This window comes from Oryctolagus cuniculus, chromosome 6 (assembly GCF_964237555.1).
Source record: "Oryctolagus cuniculus chromosome 6, mOryCun1.1, whole genome shotgun sequence".
In the NCBI taxonomy this organism is placed as follows: Eukaryota; Metazoa; Chordata; class Mammalia; order Lagomorpha; family Leporidae; genus Oryctolagus; species Oryctolagus cuniculus.
Genome location: NC_091437.1, coordinates 110,580,634 through 110,604,606, shown reverse-complemented (window position 1 = coordinate 110,604,606; position 23,973 = coordinate 110,580,634). Strand labels below are relative to the sequence as shown.

Here is a 23,973-nt window from a genome sequence, read left to right as displayed (position 1 = left end):
ATGCCCGAGCAGGAGCGTCCCCCTCGCCGCCTGAGAGTCTGGTGGAGGAGGAGCGACCGAGTGGCCCTGGTGGCAACAAGCAAAGAGGGCAGGATGTGTCAGGACCTTATGAGAGTGACTACAACCTGTTGGTGGATGAAGAACAACCCACAGAGTTCCCCAACCCAGTCACCACCCTCTGTGGAAAGTCACCTGTGTCCCCACCTGCCAGGATCTTGAGGGCAGTCTGACCTCTTTGGACTCCGGTGTCCACCCCACTCCTCCTGCGCCCATCTCGGCCTGTCACCTGTGACAGCTGGTGGCCAAGCCCATGGAATTACCCCGAGGAGCCTCCTGACTCTGTCCAGCCCCTTCACCATATCCTTTAGCCTGGGCTCCCACAGCACCCTTAATGAGGACCTCTCCATGCCCGGCTCCTATGTCAGCCTCCACAGCCTCCACCCCACCCCCACCCCCAAGTTAGCAGCTCTGTGGTGTATTGATGCTCTCCATTGTGGCCTCTCAGTCACACTCCTATCTCTGAGGCTCGTCAATCTATTCCTCCCCGCCCAGCAGTCCCCGGGGAGAAGTCGGCATACTCCTTCCACCTGTCTGTGGATTGGTAGATGCAGCTGGAGCCATTCTCGTCGGACGCGCTGGCGGGTGCAGGCATCCGGTGACACGCCTGGCAGGTGAATACGCTGGCGCAAGGCGAGGTGGTCTGTGCCGTCACCTGTAGCGGCTCCACGCAGCACGTGTTAACACATACTCTGCAAGAGCTGCGTGAAGGTCTGGGAGGTAGTCCGTCTCCATGCCAAGATGCCCTTAGCTCAGCTCTACCGCCTGAACAGAGACAGCTACATTCAGTCCTGTAAGCTGTTGCTGGATGGCCAGAGTATGATCTTGGACAGTAAGGCCAGCACATTGTCCATTTGGGACCTTGTGGCTTCCACGCTGGGCATCAAGATAGAGTTTGCTTCTTCGGCTCTGACTTGTTACACCCTGGCCGTTAGCCCCGACACCACGATTTGCTTCTCCCACAGCAGGGAAGGCAACTTTGTGGTCTGGACCTGCAAAACCAGACCATGGTCTGGAAGTTCCAAGGCCACACAGATGGTACTAACCACACTGACATTTCGGATTACTGCACCCGGGGCCTGGACAACACCAAGCTGCTGGGACTTACAGGAGGGCCATTAGACCCCAGACTCTTCTCCAGCCAAGCCTGTGAGTGCCACAACAGCTCTGCTCCCAGTTGACTGCCTCACACTTTCCGTTGCTGGGTGCGGGGCTGCGTGGACCGGGTGCGGGGTTGGGGGAGATGTTAGGGGAAAGTTCATTTATCAGATACATACAAAGAACTAAATTCTATCATTTGTATCAGAATGGTTGGGACTGGAGGACACCATGCTGAGAGAAATTAAGTCACACAGAGAAAGAGATACCTGCATTTCCCCCCTTATATGTGGGAGCTAAAATAAAGAAAAGCTAGCAAAAATAAAAAAAATAAAAAAGAGCTGTCCGTGGGGGTTAGTTTTGGGACAAATACAGTGTTTTGTCAAATTCTGTTTTAAATCTGTCAAGTTGATAGGAATTATATACTGTAGTTTTAATGATTTTGTGACTTAAAATTTAGTTGAGTGAAGCTGAACATTTTTTTTCATTCAATTATTGCTTATAATCCTTGCCTATTTTCCTGCTGAAATATGGTCTCTTTTATTTTTTAATTATTAAACTTTATTTACTGGAGCCATTAAATATTTGACTATAATGTAAGTTAAAATATTTTATCTCAAAAAATGAGGAAAATATCAAGTTAAAAATAATATAAGCAGTACTATCTAAAAAATGTTCATCAAGTATCAAAAATTTTCATTTTATGCACTTCAAGTAGGTGTATCTTACTGCATCGTCCCTCAGCAAAGGTGTTTAAAATGTTATAAAAGAAAGGAAAAAGACATATACACTTGAGTAGTCTCCAGTCCCATTCTCCAAGTATCAGAAATGAATATAAATCATGATAAAGTTAATATGGAATTTTTTAAATTCCTTAATTAAAACCAGTTTGCATGTTCTAAAAAATCGAGTTATCCATTTGTAAACTCTTTTTCTTTGGAGCACTGTTCCTATACACTATTTATAAAGTTTCAATGGTTTTACCATTCTTCTACCCAAGCCTCACCATGAATTTTATGTTTGTTTGTTCTATCTTAAATTTTAGTAGAATTCGTGTTGTTCTGATAGCGGCACCCTTAAATCCATGTCTTTGCCTTCTTAATGACTCCAAATAGATCCCTTTCAGTTATGTTGTAAAAAATTGGTATGAGTTTATTGAGGTGTTAAGAATTTTCAAATCTATGCCTATATTTTTCATGATACATATCTTCCAAGAATGTTTTCAAGACATCTTGTATGTAATGTCAGTTAGGAATCCAATTTTATTTCATACCTCTGAATAACCAGATGTCCCAAGGCTGAGTATTCTAGTTTGAAATAACATGATTTTTTAATTTTTTACAATAGTATTTTCTCTGTGGAAGAACCACAGTGTTTGGATTCATATGAACTGATTTCGAATTCAGACTTTATCACTTATTAGTTTTATGAACTTATTCTTGTTATTGAACTGTCCTTTAATTTCTTTTCTTTTAAAATGGAGGATAATAATGGCTGTCTTTCAACAGTATTTTGAAATTAAAGTTCTATGTGTAAATTATCTGAAGGAACTAGATGCTCAATTAAATGTTTACTTGCATTGCCTGTGTTATTATGTTTTGTGTAACTTCCCTCTTGCCTCATAAGTTATGTTCATTTCTATTCAATTTAGTCCATTTTATTTTTTCTTTTCTAATTCTTGGTGCTTTTTGCATTTATGCTGTTAGACTTTATCCTACAGCTTAACATATAATAAAATGGAAAGTGATTTTGCAAACAGCATGAGCTCACTTACAATGTAAAAAAAAATGTTTTTTTTTTTTTCCCAAAGCAGATAAACACACAACACACACACACACACACACACACACACACACATACATAGACACCTCACTTGCTGGTTTGTTACCCAAATGCTGCAGCCAGTAGGATTGGGTCATGATAAATTCAATCCATGTCTATCACATGGATGGCAGGGATTCAACTACTTGAGCCATTACCTGCTGTCTCCCAGAGTGCACATTTGGTGGAAATCAGAAGCCAGATCTGGAACTTGAACCCAGATACTCTCCTGTGGGATGCAAGCATCCCAACTGGAGTCTTAACCACCAGACCAAATGACTGCTCCTCACTTATATTTTGAACTCATGTTCTGGGTGAATTATTTCTTCAGATAGTAACTGAATTATGCATTATTTTGATGTCTCAGTGCCATTTACTTGGAACTCCAACCTGAGCCTTTTGAGTGAGAATAGACCAACTAAGAAAACTTCAACACTAGCTCAGATGAGAAAATTTTGAGCTGGGGCAAAACTCCTCTGATCTGTAAGCTAATATGTTATAATTTTAAAATATTTTACTTAAGGGTTAGGAAAGCTGATTTGTTTATCTAGTGACAGTATTCTAAGAAGTAGGATAATCTCTCTTACTCTTTCACTGCAGGTTAATATTAGTCTCTAGATTGTTAAACCCTATATTAAATTGGAGACTATATCTTTAATATTGCATATCATTAGTATGATAAATGGAACATTTCAAATCACTGAAAGAGTTTTCTACTTGGATAGCATAAAATTATACTTTTAACTCAGCATGCTAATTCCTTAAAATTTTGTATTTATCAATGAAGTAAGTATAGTAATGAGATCATACAGAGTTAGGAAAAATATGAATTGAAGTTTATCTAAATCTTGCGATTGGGAGGGTCTTTACAAGTATTACAAGCAATATAAAAAGGCAAAGCTCGATAGTGGGGCCGGCGCTGTCGCGTAATAGGTTAAGCTGCCGCCTGCAGTGCCAACATCCCATATGAGTGCCTGTTCGAGTCCTTGCTGCTCCGTTTCTCATCTGGCTCTCTGCTAGTGCATCTAGGAAAGCATCAAGATATAGCCCAAGTCCTTGGGCCGCTGTGTCCAGGTGGGAGACCCATATGATGCTCCTGGATCCTGGTTTTGGCCTGGCCCAGTTCTGGCTGTTGAAGCCATTTGGGGAGTGAATTGGAAGATGGAAGATCTTTCTCCTCTCTCTCTCTCTCTCTCTCTCTCTCTCTCTCCCTTTCAAATAAATAAATCTTTAAAAAAAAGTTTGACAGTTTGATGCTGGATAGTAAATTTAGTGTTAACACAATCAAAACTAAAAAACAAGCAGGCCGGCATTTTTTTACAAATAAAAACTATACATTGTTCATGAACATGAGAAAAATTCTCCAATCATTTTTGTAACCAAATAAATAAATTTTAATTTTGAGTTTTATTTCTTTAAAAATAAACATCAGAATAAAAAATAATGGGATAATTCTAGATACGGTCAAGTTCATACTCTTCAGTAGCAAAACTTTTTGAATTTTTCTGAAAGATAAAATGCAGTATTTACTAAGATGTTTATACTCTCAGATCACTAATTCCATGTATAGAAATTTTTCTGAATTTCTAATCCAATCAAACATCTACAGACTATTTCAGTACTTAGATGCTAATCACACAATAAGTTTAAAATTTTAAGTTATAAAATTGGAAATTACTTCAGGATACTAGACAGAAAATAATTAAATAATGATAAATGCTGTTTTGATAAAATTCTATTTAACCATTAAAACCATAGGTCTCAAAAATATTTAATAATATGTATCTATACCCATGTTAAGTAAAAAGTAATACACAATTCTCCATGTAATATGAAGTCTATATATAAATATGTATGTGCACAACATGGTTAGTTTTATGTAAGTTTTAATTTTACTTTATGTTAGATTTGGCTGTAAATTACAGAGGCCAAAAAATAACAGTGGCTTAAAGAAGACAAATTTATTTCTCATGTAAATGACTGGCTACTGTAAGAGACAATTCTGTACCACAATGTTGTCACAAATCCATGAGTTATTTCTAACTCAAATATACTATTATTTTTGAGTGAAGCCAGTGTCATGATCCAAGACCATGGTCATCACATCAATATTCCATGCAATATAATTTAGAAAGAGGTAAAGATGAAAGGCAAAATATTTCAATCACTTTTTTTCAGTACCTTGGATGATAATCTCTCCAGTTCCCCCACTTTTCAACTCTTGGTGACCATTCTTCTACTCTTTTTTTCTATGACTTTGTGTTTTTTAGATTTTAATTCTTATTAAGTTCATGCAATATTTATCTTTTTTTGTTTGACTTATTTTACTTAGCATAACATCTTCTAGGTGGCTCATCCTTGATGTTGCAAGTGGTAGGATTTTTTTTTTCTTTTTAAAGGCTGAAATATATATAACTGTCTGTATATTCTCTATCTGGATGTTGTAAATGATATTGCAGCCAACATGATAATGCAAATATCTATCTCCTCAAGATAGTGATTTTTATTTACCAGAAGTGTGAATTTGGATCAAATTGTGTTTATTATTTTCAGAAGCTTCCATAGTGTTTTCTATAATGGCTGCACTAAAATAAATTTCCATAAAAATATGCTTACTTTCTAAACATGCTGTCAACATAATCTTTTAACTTTTTGATTAGTGCCATTCTAACAGGTGTGAAATGATAAGGGTGAAATATTATTGTTGTTTTGACTAGCACATCCTTGATGGATAGTTATGTTGAGCACATTTTCATATAACTGTTGGCCAGCATTGTGGCACAGCGAGTTAAACTGCTATCTGTGATGCTGGCATCACATATTGGCTCTGGTTTAAGTCCCTGATGCTCCACTTACAATCCAGCTCCCTGCTAATGTACTGGGAAAGCAGCAGAAGATGGCCCAAGTGCTTGGGTCCTGCCACCCATGTGGGAGACCCGGATGGAGTTCCAGGCTCCTGGCTTTGGCCACTGCAGGCATCTAGGGAGTGAGCCAGTGGATGGAAGCTCTCTCTCTCTTCCTCTCTCTCTCTTTCTGTCTCTCCCTCTGTCTTTAACTCTGCCTTTCAAATAAATAAATAAATAAATCTTTTTTTAAAAGACTGATTTAATTTTGTCTTTTCTTTCCCACTGTCAGTGTCTTGGTCACTTTTTAATAATTTCTGGGAGTTTTCCTTGAGATCATCATATTATTCTTCTATTACGTTTTAAATTTCCACAGTCATATTTTTAACATAAGAGATTTTTTTGGGTCTCTGATTATATACCTTTCTAAAGCATCCCGTCCCTCTTTTTAAAGAGTCTTCTATTTTATAAATGTTGTTAATTATTGTAGAGATCTGTGAAGTGTTATTAATATCTCAGAGGGTAATAGCTTATAGTAAAATTAAGGTTATTTGTTATAATCTTCAGTATCTCTACTTAATTGAATTTTTTCTGCTGATTTCAGTTAAAGACTCTCTGTCTTTAATTTTGATTTTTTTCCATGTAGCATTTTGTGATGGCTGATACCTTTCACAACTAAGCTTCAGATACTAAAGAATAATTTGGGAACTCAGCATCTTCCTGGGACTTACATATTGATTAACTTCACTTCTTCATTTGAAGAGGAGGCAGTTTATTTGCTGGAGTACTCCCATAAGTCAATATACGCTAAACTTTTCTCTTGTGTTAATCACTTGAGAGGAATTCTTGAGGTTCTTCCTTAGTGCCTATGTCTTGGTTACCAGAGTTTCTGGATCTTCCCCAGAAAATGAAACCATGGTCTCCACACTCAGTATGGAGAGAGTTTTATATATTCCTTCTATTTTGTATGTGTGATAGTTAATTTTGTTTGTCAGCTTGACTAGGTCATGATGCCCTGTTGATTGGTCAAACACTAACCTTACTATTGCTGTGAAGGTAGCTTTAATCCAATTAACATTTAAATGTTAATATATTAACATTAAATAATGTATATATACATATATATATGTATGTATATATATGCGCACACACACACACACACACACACGCACATTGCTCTCCAGTCAACAAAAGTGAAACTTTCTTGAGGCTGCGAGGTCATGAAGTTTGGGCAGAGGGAACCCTTTGGAGGCAGGGCATCATTAGACCTTCTTCTTGGGTGGGAATTGTTGGTGTGGCCGCATTTCTTCTTAAGGCGGTTGATAGCACCAGGGTGCAGTCGAACATAACACTTGTGGCAGATCATCTTGTCACAGTTGTAATTCTGGGCAAGCTGGCAGAGGGAGGGCTTGATGATGCCACCTTGCAGGTAGAGCATCAAGTGCAAGGTAGTCTCTTTCTGGACATTGTATTGACAGAGTATGGCTGTCCTCCATCTGTTTGCCGGCAAATATAAGTCATTGCTGGTTATGTGAGATGCCCTCTTTGTCTTGGAGCTTGGCTTTGACATTCTTGATAGCTTTGCTGGACTCAGTATTGAGGGTGATGATCTTGCCCATCATGATCTTCACAAAGAACTGGATCTCTGTGTCTGTGGAGCTGTTTGACTACCTAATTGAAGAGCAAAAACTAAATGTATATATTTTAAGTAAAGAAAGTTACCCCCCATAATATGGGTAGATGTAATCCAATCAGTTGAAGACCTTAAGAGCAAAGCCTAAATTTTCCTGTTAGAGAAGAAATTCAACCTCAAGATTGCAAAATAGAAACCCTACTAAGTATCTAGCCTGATTGTCTTGCTTTACGGATTTTGGACCAGTGCTGTAGCATGAACTCTTACTTGAATTTCTAGCCTTCTGGCTTACACTATGGACTTTAGATTTACCAGCTTCCATAACTGTTTGAGCCAATTAACTGAAAAAAATATTTTTTTTTCCTCTATCGATCTAGTCTACTTTTGGCTGCTATACCAGTAACTTGGTTAGGATAATTTTATAAAGAACATGAATTTATTTTCTCATAGTTTTGGAGAATGGGAAGTCCAAGATCAAGGTGCTGGCATCTGGGGAGGACTTTTTGCCATGTCATCACAAGGGAGGAATGCCTTGTCTGCATATGATAGAAGGCCAAAGGACAAGAGAGAAACGACCTCCCAAACTTGAGATATTTTATAAAAGCCCCAATTCTATCCACAAGAGCTTTGCCGTCATCACTTATTAATTCTTAAAGGCCTCAAATTTTAATACTGTTAGCTTAGTGATTCAATTTTAACATACAGTTTTTGAAGGTGGCACAAGCATTCAAACCAGAGCTCACTTACTCCATCTACCTATGCATCTAGTTTTTTATAATCTATCTCTTACATCCTATTTTATTAACATTTTTTCAGTCTAATGTAGAATTGTTACTTATCCTTGCCCTCTACTTTATCTAGTGTTTCTGTTACTGAAACCTCTTTAGTGATTTTCATTGTCTAGAGATTGGACTATAATTTATCACAGGGAATATGAAGAGATCTGGCTCTGTGGGATCTGGCTCTGTGGGATGAGGCCGAAGATATAGAAAGGGAGTTGAAATCTACTCCTATTATATACTTTAAATTAATTATCTTAACAGTTTTGAAGCAATTGGGACTACAGCTTCTCTACTTTTCTGGAGTCAACTTGACAGTTTATTGAATTCTCAGTATCCACTCTCTAGAATTAGTTTTCAGACACTTGTTGTGCTGAGTCAAATCTTATTCTTCATTGTGTTTCCATCTTATAGTATATCTCTAGTTTCACCAGAGTTCAGACTTCTATTCAAGGTTCTCCCCGTGGATTCTCTTTGAGCGATCCAAAACTTAGTGGCAAAATAACGACCATTGTAATCTCTTGTTGTTTCTGTGGGTCAGGGTTTCAGGAAATTGCTTGGTTTGACCATTCTGGCTTAGGCTCTCTTGTGAAGTTTCAGTCAGGTCTTGGCTGGCCTACAGTTGTTAAAAGGCTTGCAGGAGCTAGAGGGTCCAGTCCTGTGGTAATGTCCTCAGATGGCTGACCACTCTGTAGAACTCCTTGATTTTTCTTCTGATAAGGCATTTTGCTTTAACCGAAAAAAGCATTCCAAGAGAACAGACCTAAGTTGCAAGGCCATTTAAATGCTAATCTTGGAATTCACATACCATTATTTATTTATTTATTTTTGACAGGCAGAGTGGACAGTGAGAGAGAGAGAGACAGAGAGAAAGGTCTTCCTTTTTGCCGATGGTTCACCCTCCAGTGGCTGCCGCGGCTGGCACATTGCGCTGATCCGAAGGCAGGAGCCAGGTGCTTATCCTGGTCTCCCAAGGGGTGCAGGGCCCAAGCACTTGGGCCATCCTCCACTGCACTCCCGGGCCATAGCAGAGAGCTGGCCTGGAAGAGGGGCAACCGGGACAGAATCTGGCACCCCGACCGGGACTAGAACCCGGTGTGCCGGCGCCGCAAGGCAGAGGATTAGCCTATTGAGCCATGGCGCGGGCCCCACATTCCATTATTTCTACGTATTTTATTGTGTAAGACCATCCCTGATTCAATATGGGAGGGCACTACCTGAGGGTATGAATATCATGAAGTCAGCAGTTTTAAGTCCATTCTGGAGGTTGGATAACATTCCTTGATATTTTGACATTATTTTTAGAGAGGAGTAGCAATACACATTTCTTATTTTTCATAAGGAGCTGATATTTTTTATATTTTCTCTACTTAGTAAGCAATTTTGAGATAGTCACATATCTTTGTACTTGTGCCATGAAGAAATATGTGAGTTTAAAAAAACCCCTTATTTTCTAACATTTCTCATACAGTTATAAAATTCCATGAATATTTTTGGTAAATACTTTATATATTAATTTCCTGGGGACTGCTGTAACAAATTACTAGAAACTTGCTGGTATGTACATTTGAAAATTTATTTTCTCAAAACTTTTCAGATGATAAACCCAAAATGAAGTTCAGTGAGCCAAAATCAAGGTGTCATGTAGGAAATACTACCCACGGGAGATCTTGAGGCAGAATCTGTTCCTTGCCTCTTCTAAATTCTGGTGGATTCCAGCTTTAATTGGCTGGAAGCTACATCTTTTTGGTGTCTGTCCCACTGCCATTCTGCCTTTTCCTCTTCTAACTGCGTCAAATCTCCTTCTGCCTCCCATTTATAAGGATACCTGTAATTGCATATGGGGTCTACTCAATCCAATAAAAATCTCCCACATCTCCAGATCCCTAGCTTAATCACATATGTGAGAATTACTTTTCCATTTAAGTTATATTCACAAGTTCCAGGGATTAGAATGTGGACATATTTTTGAGGGTTATTATTTAGCCTATCTTAATTTTTTTTTAATTTATGTGTGGTGAACATATTTTATGTATTTTATATATACAGATTGAAGAGCATAAGGATACTTCCCATCTTACCCTCTCAGTACAGAGTTGAAAACAATTTAATTGTGAAAAGTTAAACCAGTGAGTAGGAAGCTATTTGTTAATTTAGGTTTATGTGTGTTTAATAATATTTATTAATATAAATTTCAGGTTTACATTATATGCAGAAGATTCAGGGATCGAGGCATATACCCAATAAACAATATAGTCTCTCTCTCTGTGTATGTGCATTTTTTAAAAGATTTATTTATTTATTTGAAAATTGGAGGTACACAGAGAGAAGGAGAGGCAGAGAGAGAGAGAGAGAGAGAGAGAGAGAGAGAGAGAGGTCTTCTATCTGCTGGTTCACTCCCCAATTGGCTGCAACAGCCAGAGCTGCTCCAATCTGAAGCCAGGAGCCTGGAACTTCTTCTGGTGCAGGGGCCCAAGGACTTGGGCCATCTTCTACTGCTTTCCCAGGACATGGCAGAGAGCTTGATTGGAAGTAGAACAGCCGGGACTCGAACTGGCGTCCATATGAGATGCCAGCACTGCAGGTGGTGGCTTTAACCGCTACACCACAGCGCTGGCCCCGTGTATGAGCATTTAAAATTAAATTCTTGATCTGGGAGATCTAAGATGGCTGAATATTGAGAACTCACACTGACGTGAGCCACAGAAAGATACCAGGAAAACAAAGGGAGTACCACATTCTCAGGGGACTGATTGAGAGAAATTTTCAGTGGAAAAGTGACAGAACAGAACAAAGACCCCATGAGGCAGTGAGGAGAGAGGACAGATATGCTGCTGCCACTACCAATCATGTTGCCAGCCACCCCTGGCTCCTGGCTGGGAAATGTTAATTGCCAATATAAAGTAGGAAGAAGGTGGCAGCCACTCCTGCCACCAGCAGTTTGACTGAGGGAGAATTCCACAGTTCCAAATGAGTTCAAGTCCAGCCTAGGGAACTGACTGGGGTCTGATTGACCTCTTTGCTTCAAAAAGGGAAGCCACATTGCCTCCTTCTCCTCGTCCACCCCTTAAAGAGCCAGACTCATTTGCTATGGTAGAGTTGCTGCTGAACTCTATTTTGATTTAGGGGACAAGAAGTAGTCCCATTGCTACCAGAAGCCACCAGAGCCAGAGACAGGGCAATTTATAGGGTGAGAGTAGAACCCTGTGCCCTGTAACTGAGTTAGACCCTGCACCCTGTAACTGAGTAGACCCTGTACCCTGAGTTCTGGGCATAAGTCCCAGAACTGTGCTCACTCACTCTGCATGATTCACGGGGATTTCCCTCAGCTTCTTAGGGCTAGCACTAGCAGCAGCCCATAAAAGATTTTCTCTGCATCTCCTAGCTCACAGTATTGGGAAGCCTAGGTACAAGCCGCAGCATCACTGTCGCATTCCACATGGGAACTTGGGATTGTTCCATCTATGCCTTACAGTGCTGACATTGATGTTGATATTACAGTCTCTGAAGTAACTCCCCTGTCATCTGAAGTATCTGGATAACTCTACCGGTTTCTTAACATATGGTTGTTGGACATCCCTCTATAAGAATCCCCAAGATAAACACACACACACACACACACACACACACACACACACGCGTGAGAGAGAGAGAGAGAGAGAGGGAGGGAGAGACTCCTATGCTCATAATACAGTTGAAACTGACTGAATTAGAAACCCTAGGTACAAGAAGTCTGGGATCCCAATTTAACACAAACACTCTGGTATTAAGGTCATTGGCATGAAACATGGGACTCTTGTTTTACTTTCCACATCATCTGTATAACCAAAAATTATCTTAAATGAGCCTTCTTGATTATAACATTGTTATGGAAGAAACCAAAGGTTATAGAACTTCCTAAGGTTTATATTGTAGCAACGTATGGCTTATTATACAATGATAAAATAAATGAAATTGAGAAAAATAAAGAACAAGGATAAATAATAAATTTGGTTCACAAAATGCATGCCACAAAGCCCTATACAGAATCTTAAAGTAGCTAACCACAATGTATAAACAAATCAGTTTGTTTAGCAGAGGCCCAAGTATTCCTGAGACAGCTCAAAGAAAATTTCCCAAGTGAATTCTTTACAAAATAAAATATTCATCACTAGAGTAAACATAAAAAATAGGCTCTGTAATAAGAATTACTGGCTATAATTCCAGTTCTACTCTTTGCAGCCAGGGCAATTTATCTCATCTCTGAACCCTGGAGTTCTCCTGAGTAAAGTAGGGTTTCTAAGAGAATCTATGCCAACTGTTTGACCTGAATCTATTCATGCCTATTTCTCTTCATTTTCTATTCTAATGCCAGGATGGTGTTTGCAAAAGAGAGTTTGATTTTATTTCTGCTGCATATGATTGTTTGAATAGTTCACTATACATACTGGAGGACTAATTTTGCAAGGGCAAACCAAGGCTGCCATCTAGCTTGTGTTCTGCTCATAAGACTCTGTATCTGAGAGTGGGGATTGTGTCTGCTTACTAGAAGGGATGCTTTTTAAAATATGTGTGCAGAGATGCTCTAGGAGCTGACAGTAGCCTTTTAAACAAATACCAGAGAATAGTGATTCTATCTCATTAAGTTCAAGTTCAAAATTTTTATAATTACCCAAACTGGTCCTTTAATTAACTTTTTATAGAGACTGAAGACCATCTCAAGGACATAAGCAACAAGGGCTATATCACCCATATTGGGTTATGAACTTAGTGGATGATTTTGGGAATTTCCAAAATTGCCCCCCCCTGCAAAAAACTATTATTGCCTGGATCCTGAGAGATAATGAAAAATAATAGTATCTGTCTTCTCTGTGGAAAATCACTGTTGACATTTTATACTATAAAAAGGCAAAATGGCCCATATATACATCAGAGAATTTGTTCAGAGAATTTGGAAATGGAGACCCAGATCCAATGTTTTGATGACTCTCACATGGCTTAAATAAACTATTGAATATATTAAAATGCATTAAATAGCATTAAAAAGGATAAGTTTAATATTTATCTTTTCATTTTCATTTACCTTATAAGATCTAAAGAGATTGGGATCCTAGTATCTTAGTTTTTGTAAAGCTGTCATATGTAGTCCATTCAAAATCCAGTTTACTAAACCCATATATCTTATTTTTTAAAGATTTATTTATTTATTTGAAAGTTACAGTTACATAGAGAGAGAAGGAGAGGCAGAGAGAGAGAGAGAGAGAGAGAGAGAGGTCTTTCATCTGCTGGTTCACTCTCCAGTTGGCCGCAACTGCTGGAGCTGGGCCGATCCAAAGCCAGGAGCCCAGAGCTTCTTCTGGGTCTCCTATGCAGGTGCAGGGGCTCAAGGACTTGGGCCTTTTTTTACTGCTTTCCCAGGCCATAGCAGAGAGCTGGATCGGAAGTGGAAAAGCCAGGACTTGAACCGGTTCCCATATGGGATGCTGGCACTGCAGACGGTGGCTTTACCCGCTAGGTCACAAAGCCAGCCCCCAATGTATCTTATTAAATCGATTATATTTGAAGGTATAACAGCAATAGAAGATAAAATGTAGTTATAGCTACAATTGGGCAGAATTGGCTATTAAACATAGAATAGATGAAAGGCAGTTGTCCTTTTTGGCTTGCTTTATAAAAGATCCTTAACACTGAAAGTATTCCACAACAAATGGTATCAAATATTGAAGTTAAAATTCCTCAAGAAATGAGTCATTGTATGGAAGAGAGTACTCTGTCAATCATGTGGCAGCAACAGAATCTATACAAATTAAATAAAAATTCAAAGTCAAAGTCACTTTTGCTTGATTTCTGATATAGCAATAATTATCTACTTCTTCCTCACCCATATTCTATTGTAATCACTTTTCAGCTCCTTCCAAGCAAGGAAATCTGTTTACTCACTCCTTGAATCTGATCTGGCCTGTCATCTATTTTAACCAGTAAATGCATTGGAAATGCTCTGACATGCATACTCCTTGAGAGGCACTGCAGACTTTTGCTTTCTCTTTTGGTTGTTACACTGCCTGGCTATCGTATTAACAAGCTGGTCTTAGCCTGTAGGAGGACAGAACTAAGACAAACCATTAAAATTCTGGAGCAATGAAGATACACTACACATCTCTAAAGACAGACAGTATTACACTATTGAATCTGGGCATTTCTTTCCAGTTTTAGTATATGTGCTGCTGAAACAAACACATGTTTGGGAATTTCTGCTAAAGCCATCCTCCTACAGGTGTTCCCAAAGACCTTGTGTGGCAGAGACAGTTGACACACTTGTTTATCTATTGGCCAACTTTGGCTAAGGGGCTCATTGTAGTCTTGCCAAACTTTTCTTACACTGATTAATAGTCTGGAATGGTTCTTATTCATCCTTACTTCTTACTTCCTTTTCTCTTTTACTTTGGGCAAGACTTGCATTGTGGTATTTTGGCTGTCCTAGCCTTATCTGGCTTCCTTGCTATTTTGTCTAACATAGGCATTTATCCTAATCAAATCCTTGTACATTTAATACTCTCCTGGACATTGCTTTTTTTGACAGATAGAGTTGGACAGTGAGAGAGAGAGAGACAGAGAGAAAGGTCTTCCCTCCGTTGGTTCACCCCCTAAATGGCCGCTACTGCTGGAGCTACGCTGATCCGAAGCCAGGAGTCAGGAGCCTCCCCCCGGTCTCCCATGCAGGTGCAGAGGTTTAAGCACCTAGGCCATCCTCCACTGCCCTCCTGGGCCACAGCAGAGAGCTGAACTGGAAGAGGAGCAACCGGGTCTAGAACCCGGCACCCATATAGGATGTCGGTGCCGCAGGAGGAGGGTTAACCAAGTGAGCCAAGGCACATTGCTTTTCAATGAACCCAAGCTAACCAATATGTGGGGCCCCAAAGAGCCTAGCCAACCTCAATACAACCCTTTTCTCAAACTACGGGGGACTACAGACATATGAGTGACCCCATCACAGAAAAGAATTGCACAGATGAACATATTTTAAGTTGGCAACCTGCAGAATTGTGAGCTAAATAAATGATTGTTTTAAGCCAGCAAGTTTGAGGAGATTTGTTAGGCAAAAAGAGATAATGACACAAACATTAGTCTTATGACCAAATAAACAAAAATATTTTCAATGAGGAATAAAATATGGGTTCTTAACTAAGACAAATAGCTGACATTAGAAATGTAACAAATTGCGTTGTAAGGATATAAAATATGCTACAAATTTTTTTCCAAAATTTTGTTCAATAAATATTGATTATGGTGAAAGAGGGATCCAAAATTATGTGATATAATTGTATTGTCTTACTACTTATGATGACGTGGTCATTATTTTCACTAATTTTTCAATCACAAATGCTCAGACATCTACAATGTTGTCAGTATTTTTTTTACTAAATTAAAAGTGGCCAACTTTGTTTCTATAAGTGATCTTGGTTCCAAAGTTCAAAGGGCTTATAACAATATTAAAATTCACAGAGGTGATTACCACACTTTGACACACAAGAAGCCAAATTTGTAACTTTCATGTGACAGATTTACAAGTAAAGTTAATGTGGTATTAGTTATAATAGCTCTATTCAATTGGTCACATATTTTTGCTGCATCACTCTTCACCTAATCCTCTTTTTATTCCCTAGTTTAATCTATCATCAAGTGAGTTAAACCTTAAGTTAAATATGAGCGACCCATAACTGGCACTGATAGTAAAATGTGAGACTTCTGATCCAGTGTGACTGAAGTGGTTGTGTTTGAAGGTCTAGTGAAATTTTCTAGATTTGCAGATTTTTTTTTATTACAGCTGAAGGTCAAAGTTTTCATTCAGAGGTTGATCACTAGCTCATTCACTATCTTATATCCTCTATTTTCATGAAGGAAATATTCCTTTCAGTCGTGACTCTTTTTTTTTTTTTAAGATTTTATTGTTTTCTTATTTGAGAGCTGGAGTTAGAGAGAGAAAGAGAGAAAGGTCTTCCATTCTCTGGTTCAGGTGCCAGATGGCCAAAATGGCCAGAGCTGAGCTGATCCGAAGCCAGGAGCCAGGAACTTCTTCCAGGTCTCCCACACTGGTTCAGAGGCCCAAGCACTTGGGCCATCTTCCATTGCTTTCCCAGGCTGTAGCAGAGAGCTGAATTGAAGAGGAGCAGCCAGGACATGAACCGGTGCCCATATAGGATGCCGGCACCGCAGGCAAAGGTTTAACCTACTATCCCACAGTGCCTGCCCCCAGTGGAGGCTCTTAAATGCCAAAATGTGTTTCAAGTGAAAGGAAAGAAAGTCTTCCTTTACTGAAAGTGTTAAATGTAGATTCAGTAAAGTTAAGTTTTGGGAGAATAATCAAAGAATCACACATGCACAGAGGAAAAAATTCAGATTAATATTTAATTGTCAATAAATGAAATCATAAAATACCAGGAGAAAAAATATGGATATTATTTTATGGAATTGGAAATACCATTCTAGGATTTTGAGAAAGGGAGTAAGTCTAAAAAATATTAATGGGTTTAAATAGATTAAATAAATTTAAATAACTTATTTTTGTTAAAATATCTCATAGAGTTAAAAAGGCAAATAATGAATTTGGGAAACTGTAATAAATGACAACATGTTACATATTACATGTTAACATAGTTCAAAGTGATGGAAAGTGAAATTAGGAATGATGTACATTTTCATAGTAATAAGCATTTGTTTGATATAAACAAAGATATAAACCAAAATTTGACAGAACTATATTTTCAGCAATACTGATGCACACAGTCATTTCTTTAATTTCTTTGTTTTGTTTTGTTTTCTTTTTAAATTTTAGCTCCCACATAAGGGAGAACAAGCAGTATTTGTCTTTATGTGTCTGACTTATTTCACTCAACATGATTTCATCTACTTGTATACATTTTGCTGCAAATGGTAGAATTTCATTCTTTTGAAAACCTTAATTATATTTCATTATTCATTTTGTTTACCCAATCATCTGATGGTGAACACCTTGGATGATTTAATGAGTTTGGTTATGATGAACAGTACTGCTATAAACAGGGTGGTGTAGGTATCTTTTTCATACAAAGTATTCATGTTTTGGGCATTTACCCAGTAATGGGATTGCTAGTTCACATGATAAGTGTATTTGGTGATGTACATTTTTTTATGAACACTTTGAAGACCTATAATATTTATATTAAATTGAATCTTTAGATAGAATTTAAAATCCAGTATTCAATATAGCTGATCATCTGGCAATTAAAAACACCTGAAAGGGCTGGCATTGTGGTATAGTGGGTGAAGTTAATGCCTGACGCCAGCATCCCTCATGGGAGCCAGTTAATGTCCTTGCTGTTCCGCTTCTGATCCAGCTCCCTGCTAATGGCCTGAGAAGAGCAGTGGAAGATGACCCAAGTACTGTGCCCCTGCCACCCACATGAGAGATCTGAAAGAAGCTCCTGGCTTCTCGCTCCTGGCTCCTAGTTTCAGCCTGGCCCAGCCTAGGGTATTGTGGCCATCTGGGAAGTGAATCAGTAGATGGAAGATTCCCCCACCCCCCGCCCTGCTGAATTCTGAATTTCAAATAAATCAATCAATCTTTAAAAGAAAACACCAGGAAAAGAATATCTTTTTGTTTCAATTTATGGCAGATTCTATAGTAAAGCAGAATGCTAGAGAAATTAGGGAAATAAGATGGGTTTTTTAAGGGATTAGAAGACTTTGTTTTAAAAGGGTGGATAGAATACATGATATGTGCCCTTTGAATACTAACTAGTCCCGGGAAGTAATACATCATGAAATATGCACATCTCCTCTCAAAAGTAAGAAAGAATCCTCAGTAAAATATCTGTGTATTGAACTGAAACCAAAGTGTAATTCCAGATATTTTCATTCAAGTGTTCCCGTAAAAGAGGGTAAATACAATGAAGAATGTGCTGGACCTGAAAGCAGAGGAATTAGCATAATATGTTGATCAGTGCAACAGAATCCCCAGTAGTACCTTCCTCTATTCCTTCTTGCTAAGTCTAGGAGCATTACTATGGGAGTTTGTCCAGACAGGAGTTTCAGAGGTGTTTCTTGGGTGGCAAAGATCAGCTCTGCTACCAAACCTAGCCATACCCAGGAGCTGCAGAAATAACCCTAAATACCTCAGTTGTTACTAAGGTATTCATGAAGGGCTGTCAAATCCTGGGCTCTGAAAACATGACATGCAGAATAGAATATGTTAAATCCTACTTACTCAATCAGGATGCATACAGTCTAACAGGAATTTTCAACCACAATGATAAGGAAAAAAATAAAGAATTCACAAACATACACTCAAATGTAAACTCCAAGATGACAGGAGCTTTTTTAGTGCTATATCCCTAGTTTAGAATAATGTTTGACTAGCACAGAATAGGTGCTCAATCAATAATTGTTTAATGTATAACAGATGATTGAATGCCAAGGCCACTCTAAAGAGTGAACAAACTAAAATTTTGAAAACTGTTCAGCAGAGGAAGCAGAGCTAATACAGTAAGAAAATAGTACCTCTAGGGTAAGCATAATTAATATTTTTAGAGAGATGTAATAGGACATGCTTCCACATAAAAGAAATCAATTAGAGATAAGCTAAATCTAACTTTCCAACTTGATGTAATTTGAGAATTTTAGGGGTTGGCAGAAAGCAAAACAATTGGCTGCGAGAGTTAATTAGTAACATTTTTATACAAAGTATTTTTGAGAGTGGTCTCGAAAGGTCTACCACAAAGAAAGGGAAATAAAAATACCAAGAGTCTTAAAAGATAGGTAGAACATGCAATTTCTCTCTAATGATTTCAGGAGAGGACAAGGGGGAAGGAAGGTGAATAAACTTTTCACATTACAATACCTAGATAAAGAGACTTGTCTTCAGATTTCAGGGTCATGCAGAATGGATAATAAGAACCGAAAATGTGTTTTGATTCACTTCCGAAATGCCTGCAATTGATGGAACTGTGTGAGGCTGGAGCAAGGAGCCTGACACTCAATCCAGGTCTCCTACATGGATGACAGGGACCCAGACACTTGAGCCATCACCTGCTCCCTCCCAGGATGCACATTATTGGGAAGCTGGATTGGAAGCAGAGTCTCCAGCACTCTAATATGGGATGTGGCCCTCCAAGTAGCATCTTAACAACTGTACTGCAGAGTGGATAGTGAGACAGAGAGACAGAGAGAAAGGTCTTCCTTTTGCCATTGGTTCACCCTCCAATGGCCACCGTGGCCGGTGCGCTGCGGCTGGCGCACCGTGCTGATCCCATGGCAGGAGCCAGGTACTTATCCTGGTCTCCCATGGGATACAGGGCCCAAGTACTTGGGCCATCCTCCACTGCACTCCCTGGCCACAGCAGAGAGCTGGCCTGGAAGAGGGGCAACTGGGACAGAATCCGGCGCCCCGACCGGGACTAGAACCCGGTGTGCTGGCGCCGCAGGTTGAGGATTAGCCTATTGAGCCACGGCGATGGCCATGATTTCTTAATTTTTTTTCAGATAGTTCACTATTTTAATTTCTTAATTTAATTAATTTCTTAATTAATTTCTTTTTTTCTTAATTTCTTTTTCAGATAGTTCACTATTGGCATATACAAATGCTGCTGATCTTAGTTGATTTTGTATCTTGCAACTTTATAAAACTGATTTATTAACTCTAAGAGTTTTCTCTTAGAGTGCTTAGGATTTCTACATATAATATACATATATAAAATCATATAATTTGTAAATAAGGACTGGTTGCCATTTTCATACTCAGTTTGGATGCTTTGCACTTATTACTCTTTCCTAACTGTTCTGGCTAATATGCCAAGTACTGTATTGAACAGAAGTGGTAAAAATGAGCATCCTTGTCTTGTCGCAGATCTTAGTGGAAAACTTCCAACTTTTTCCTGTTTAGTATAATGTTAGCCCTGAGTTTTCATGTACTTGAATGACCTTTATTATACCGATATACTTTCATTCTCTTCCTAATTAATTTAGGTTTTTTTTATCATGAAGGGATGCTGACTTTATTAAATGCTTTTTCTGTATCTTTTAAAAATGATTATGTTGTTTTGCCCTTTATTCCATTGATTTGATGTACCACACTTATTAATTTGCATAGTTTGAGCCATCCTTGCATCTCAGATGAATATCATTTGATCTTGGTGAATAATCTTTTTAATGTGCCATTGGACTCAGTTTGCTACTGGTTGTTGATCATTTTTTTTTTCATCTATGTTCACCAGGGATATTGGCTTGCCATTTTCCTTTCTTGTTATATCTTTGTCTAGTTTTGGCATCAGAGTGATTTTGGACTAGTAGAATAAATTTGGCAAAAATTGCTCCTTTTTATATTTTTGGAATCACTTGGAAAGTGTTTATATTATTTATGCTTTAAACATTTTGTAGAATTCAGAGTGAAACCATCAAATCATCAGAACCTGGGCTTCTCTTTGTTGAAGACTTTTTATTAGTGATCCAATATCATTACTTATTATTGGTCTGTTCACATTTTCTATGTCAATCATGGCTTTATTTTCGTAAGGTGTATGTGCATAAGAATATACCGTTAGTGGTTAATGAAGCCTGTGAATAGAGAGTGGACTAAAATTATGGCTTTGCAAAAACTGATGAAGAGAGGGGAGAGAAGGAGGATGATTCAGGGAGAGTAGGAGAGTGAGGAAAGTATGGTTTTCTTCTTGGGACTATGCTTATGGAAAGCATAAAATATGTTCTCTTTATATGAATAAAAATAATATTTTTTTCCTAAATTTCCAATTGATTAATGTGTAGTTGTTGTTTATGATATGTTCTTAGATCATTTGCATTTCTGAGGTATTAGTTTAATGTTTCTCTTTGATTTCCTCTTTTTATTAATCTATGTAAGAAAGAAGTTTTATCAATTTCATTTGTCTTCCACAAACTTTTGCATGTTTTAGTATATATACTGTTTATTTCTGTTCTGATATTTATTATTTATTTCCTAACACACATTTTGAGTTTAGTTTGTTCTTGTTTTTCTAGTTGCTTGAGATGTAATGTTAGTTCGAGATTTTCTAATTTTTGATGTAGGCATTTGCTGCTATAAAATTCCTTCTTAGCACTATTTTTGCTGTGTGCCATACAAACTTTTGGTATATGGTGTTTCCATTCTCATTTGTCTCAGTAATTTTGAGGATTTTCTTTTTTAAACTTTTTCATTGACCCATTGGTTGTTCAGGAGAATTCTGTTTAATTTCCACGTATTATAGGATTTCAATTCCCCCTGCTACTGATTTCTAGTTTTACTGTATTACATCAGAAAAGGTCTATAATATTTCATTTTTTAAAAATTTATTGATTTGTGTTTTGTGGTCCAACATATTGTCTATTCTGGAGACGGTCCCAGGTGCTATTTCGAAAATGCATTTTCTTCAATGGCTGCATGAAATGTTCTGTACACATGTTAGGTCCATTTGATCTAGAGTGCTTTCTTTTTTTTTTATTTTTTTATTTTTTTTTATTTTTTATTTTTTATTTTTTTATCTTTTATTTAATGAATATAAATTTCCAAAGTACAATTTATGGATTACAATGGCTTCCCCCCCATACCGTCCCTCCCACCAACAACCCTCCCCTTTCCCACTCCCTCTCCCCTTCCATTCACATCAAGATTCATTTTTGATTATCTTAATATACAGAAGATCAGCTTAGTATACCTTAAGTAAGTATTTCAACAGTTTGCTCCCACACAGAAACATAAAGTGAAAAATAATAGATGATTTTTTTTAAATGATGATGAAATCAGATCAGACCTATTGTCATGTTTAATCCCAGTGAGAGTCAAGTTGGGAATTGATAATTTCTTTTTTTTTTTTTTTTTTTTTTTTTTTTTTTTTTTTTACAGAAGATCAGTTTAGTGTACATTAAGTAAAGATTTCAGTCGTTTGCACCCCCATAGAAACACAAAGTGAAATATACTGTTTGAGTACTCGTTATAGCATTAAGCCTCAGTGTATAGCACGTTAAGGACTGAGATCCTACATGAGGAGTAAGTGCACAGTGACTCCTGTTGTTGACTTTACCAATTGACACTCCTGTTTATGGCATCAGTAATCTCCCTATGCACCAGTTATGAGTTTCCAAGGCTATGGAAGCCCCTTGAGTTCTCCGACTCTTATCTTGTTTAGACACGGTCATAGTCAACGTGGAGGTTCTCTCCTCCCTTCAGAGAAAGGCACCTCCCTCTTTGAAGACCTGTTCTTTCCACTGGGATCTCACTCACAGAGATCTTTTTGCCAGAGTGTCTTGGCTTTCCATGCCTGAAATACTCTCATGGGTTTTTCAGCCAGATCTGAGTGCCTTTAGGGCTGATTCTGAGGCCAGAGTGCTATTTAGGACATCCGCCATTCTATGAGTCTGCTGAGTATCTCACTTCCCATGTTGGATCATAGAGTGCTTTTTAATAGAGATGTTTCCTTGCTGATTTCCTGTCTGGATGATCTAGTAATTGCTAAAAGGGGGGAGGTGAGAAGTCCACTACTATGCTTTATACTTAAGTGCTCCAGTGTTGGGCATATATACATTATAGTTTTTATCTTCTCTTACTATAATAACTCATCATTATAAAATAATCTTGTTTATCCCATTTTACAGTTTTTGAGTCACATACTACTTTGTCTGATAGAAACATAGCTTCTCCCATTTATCCAGTTTCCTAAATAGTTAGGTGATCTCTTCCATTTTCCAACCTCTCTATAAAAATATGAGGTGGCAGGCCAGACTCCCAGTCATTATAAAATACAAGAGTTTTAACTTAGAGACCTGCATTCTAGATGTTTTTAAAAATCTTTCAAAGTAGAATATAGAATACTTTTCATTCAAATACCTGCTATTTATGAATTTCTTTTCTACATACATTTTGCCAGATTCTTCATGAGTCAGCATTTCAAATGAAGAGATGGACTGTGATTCATTCATCAATCACTAGGTAAGCACATGACTTTCCACGTAGTATTCCTATAGTAAGTTAGTTCAAGTGTAGTCATTCATATTAGATCCATTTTAAAAATGATTACTTATTAGAGAGAGAGAGAGAGAAAGAGAGAGAGAAAAGGATCAGTCTTCTATCCATTGGTTCATTCACCAGATGGCTGCAACTTCGAGGGCTGGGTGCAGGCTGAAGCCCGGTCTTCTCAGGGGGCCAAGTGCTTTGGTGATCATCTGCTACTTTCTCAGGTGTATTAGCAGAGAGCTGGATCAGAAGTGGAGCACCTGAACTGGAATTGGCACTTTGATATGGGATGCTGGTGTTGCAAGCGGTGGCTAAGTCTGCTGTGCCACAACACTGACCCCCATTCTAGATCCAGTTTTATACTCTGTTGCCCATATTTTCTCAACCTATGCTTTCTGATATCTATTTGCTTCCTCAAGTATTTATATTTTATCTTGCATTAATCCTTTCAATGTTCTCACTAAATGTGGTTTCCAATTATGCTTAGAATTGCTGTTAGGTCAGTAATATACTGTTTGATAAATGCAAATTAGTTCAATTATAGTGAAACTAATGGAGTAATACTGACAGAAAGCAGGTTCAAAGAAGTCAATTGAGGATACATTATTACATAAAGTCCAGAAGCTGTGATCCCCTGGAGAGGACATCTGCTTCAGCCTAGAGGGATTGGGTTCAGCATCATTCAAGGAACTGGGCAGTAGTCACATAAAAGGGGAGTTATAAAATTTGGGTGTTAGATATTTTGAGCTTGTCATGTTTTATGTGTGT

At 38.1% G+C, this 23,973-nt stretch overlaps 2 pseudogenes; one reads left to right on the top strand and one right to left on the bottom strand.

Moving 5' to 3' along the window:
- Nucleotides 1–23,890, top strand: LOC127490789 (transducin-like enhancer protein 2; annotated as a pseudogene).
- Nucleotides 4,431–12,963, bottom strand: LOC108176559 (ubiquitin-ribosomal protein eL40 fusion protein-like; annotated as a pseudogene).
- Nucleotides 23,891–23,973: the final 83 nt, after the last annotated feature.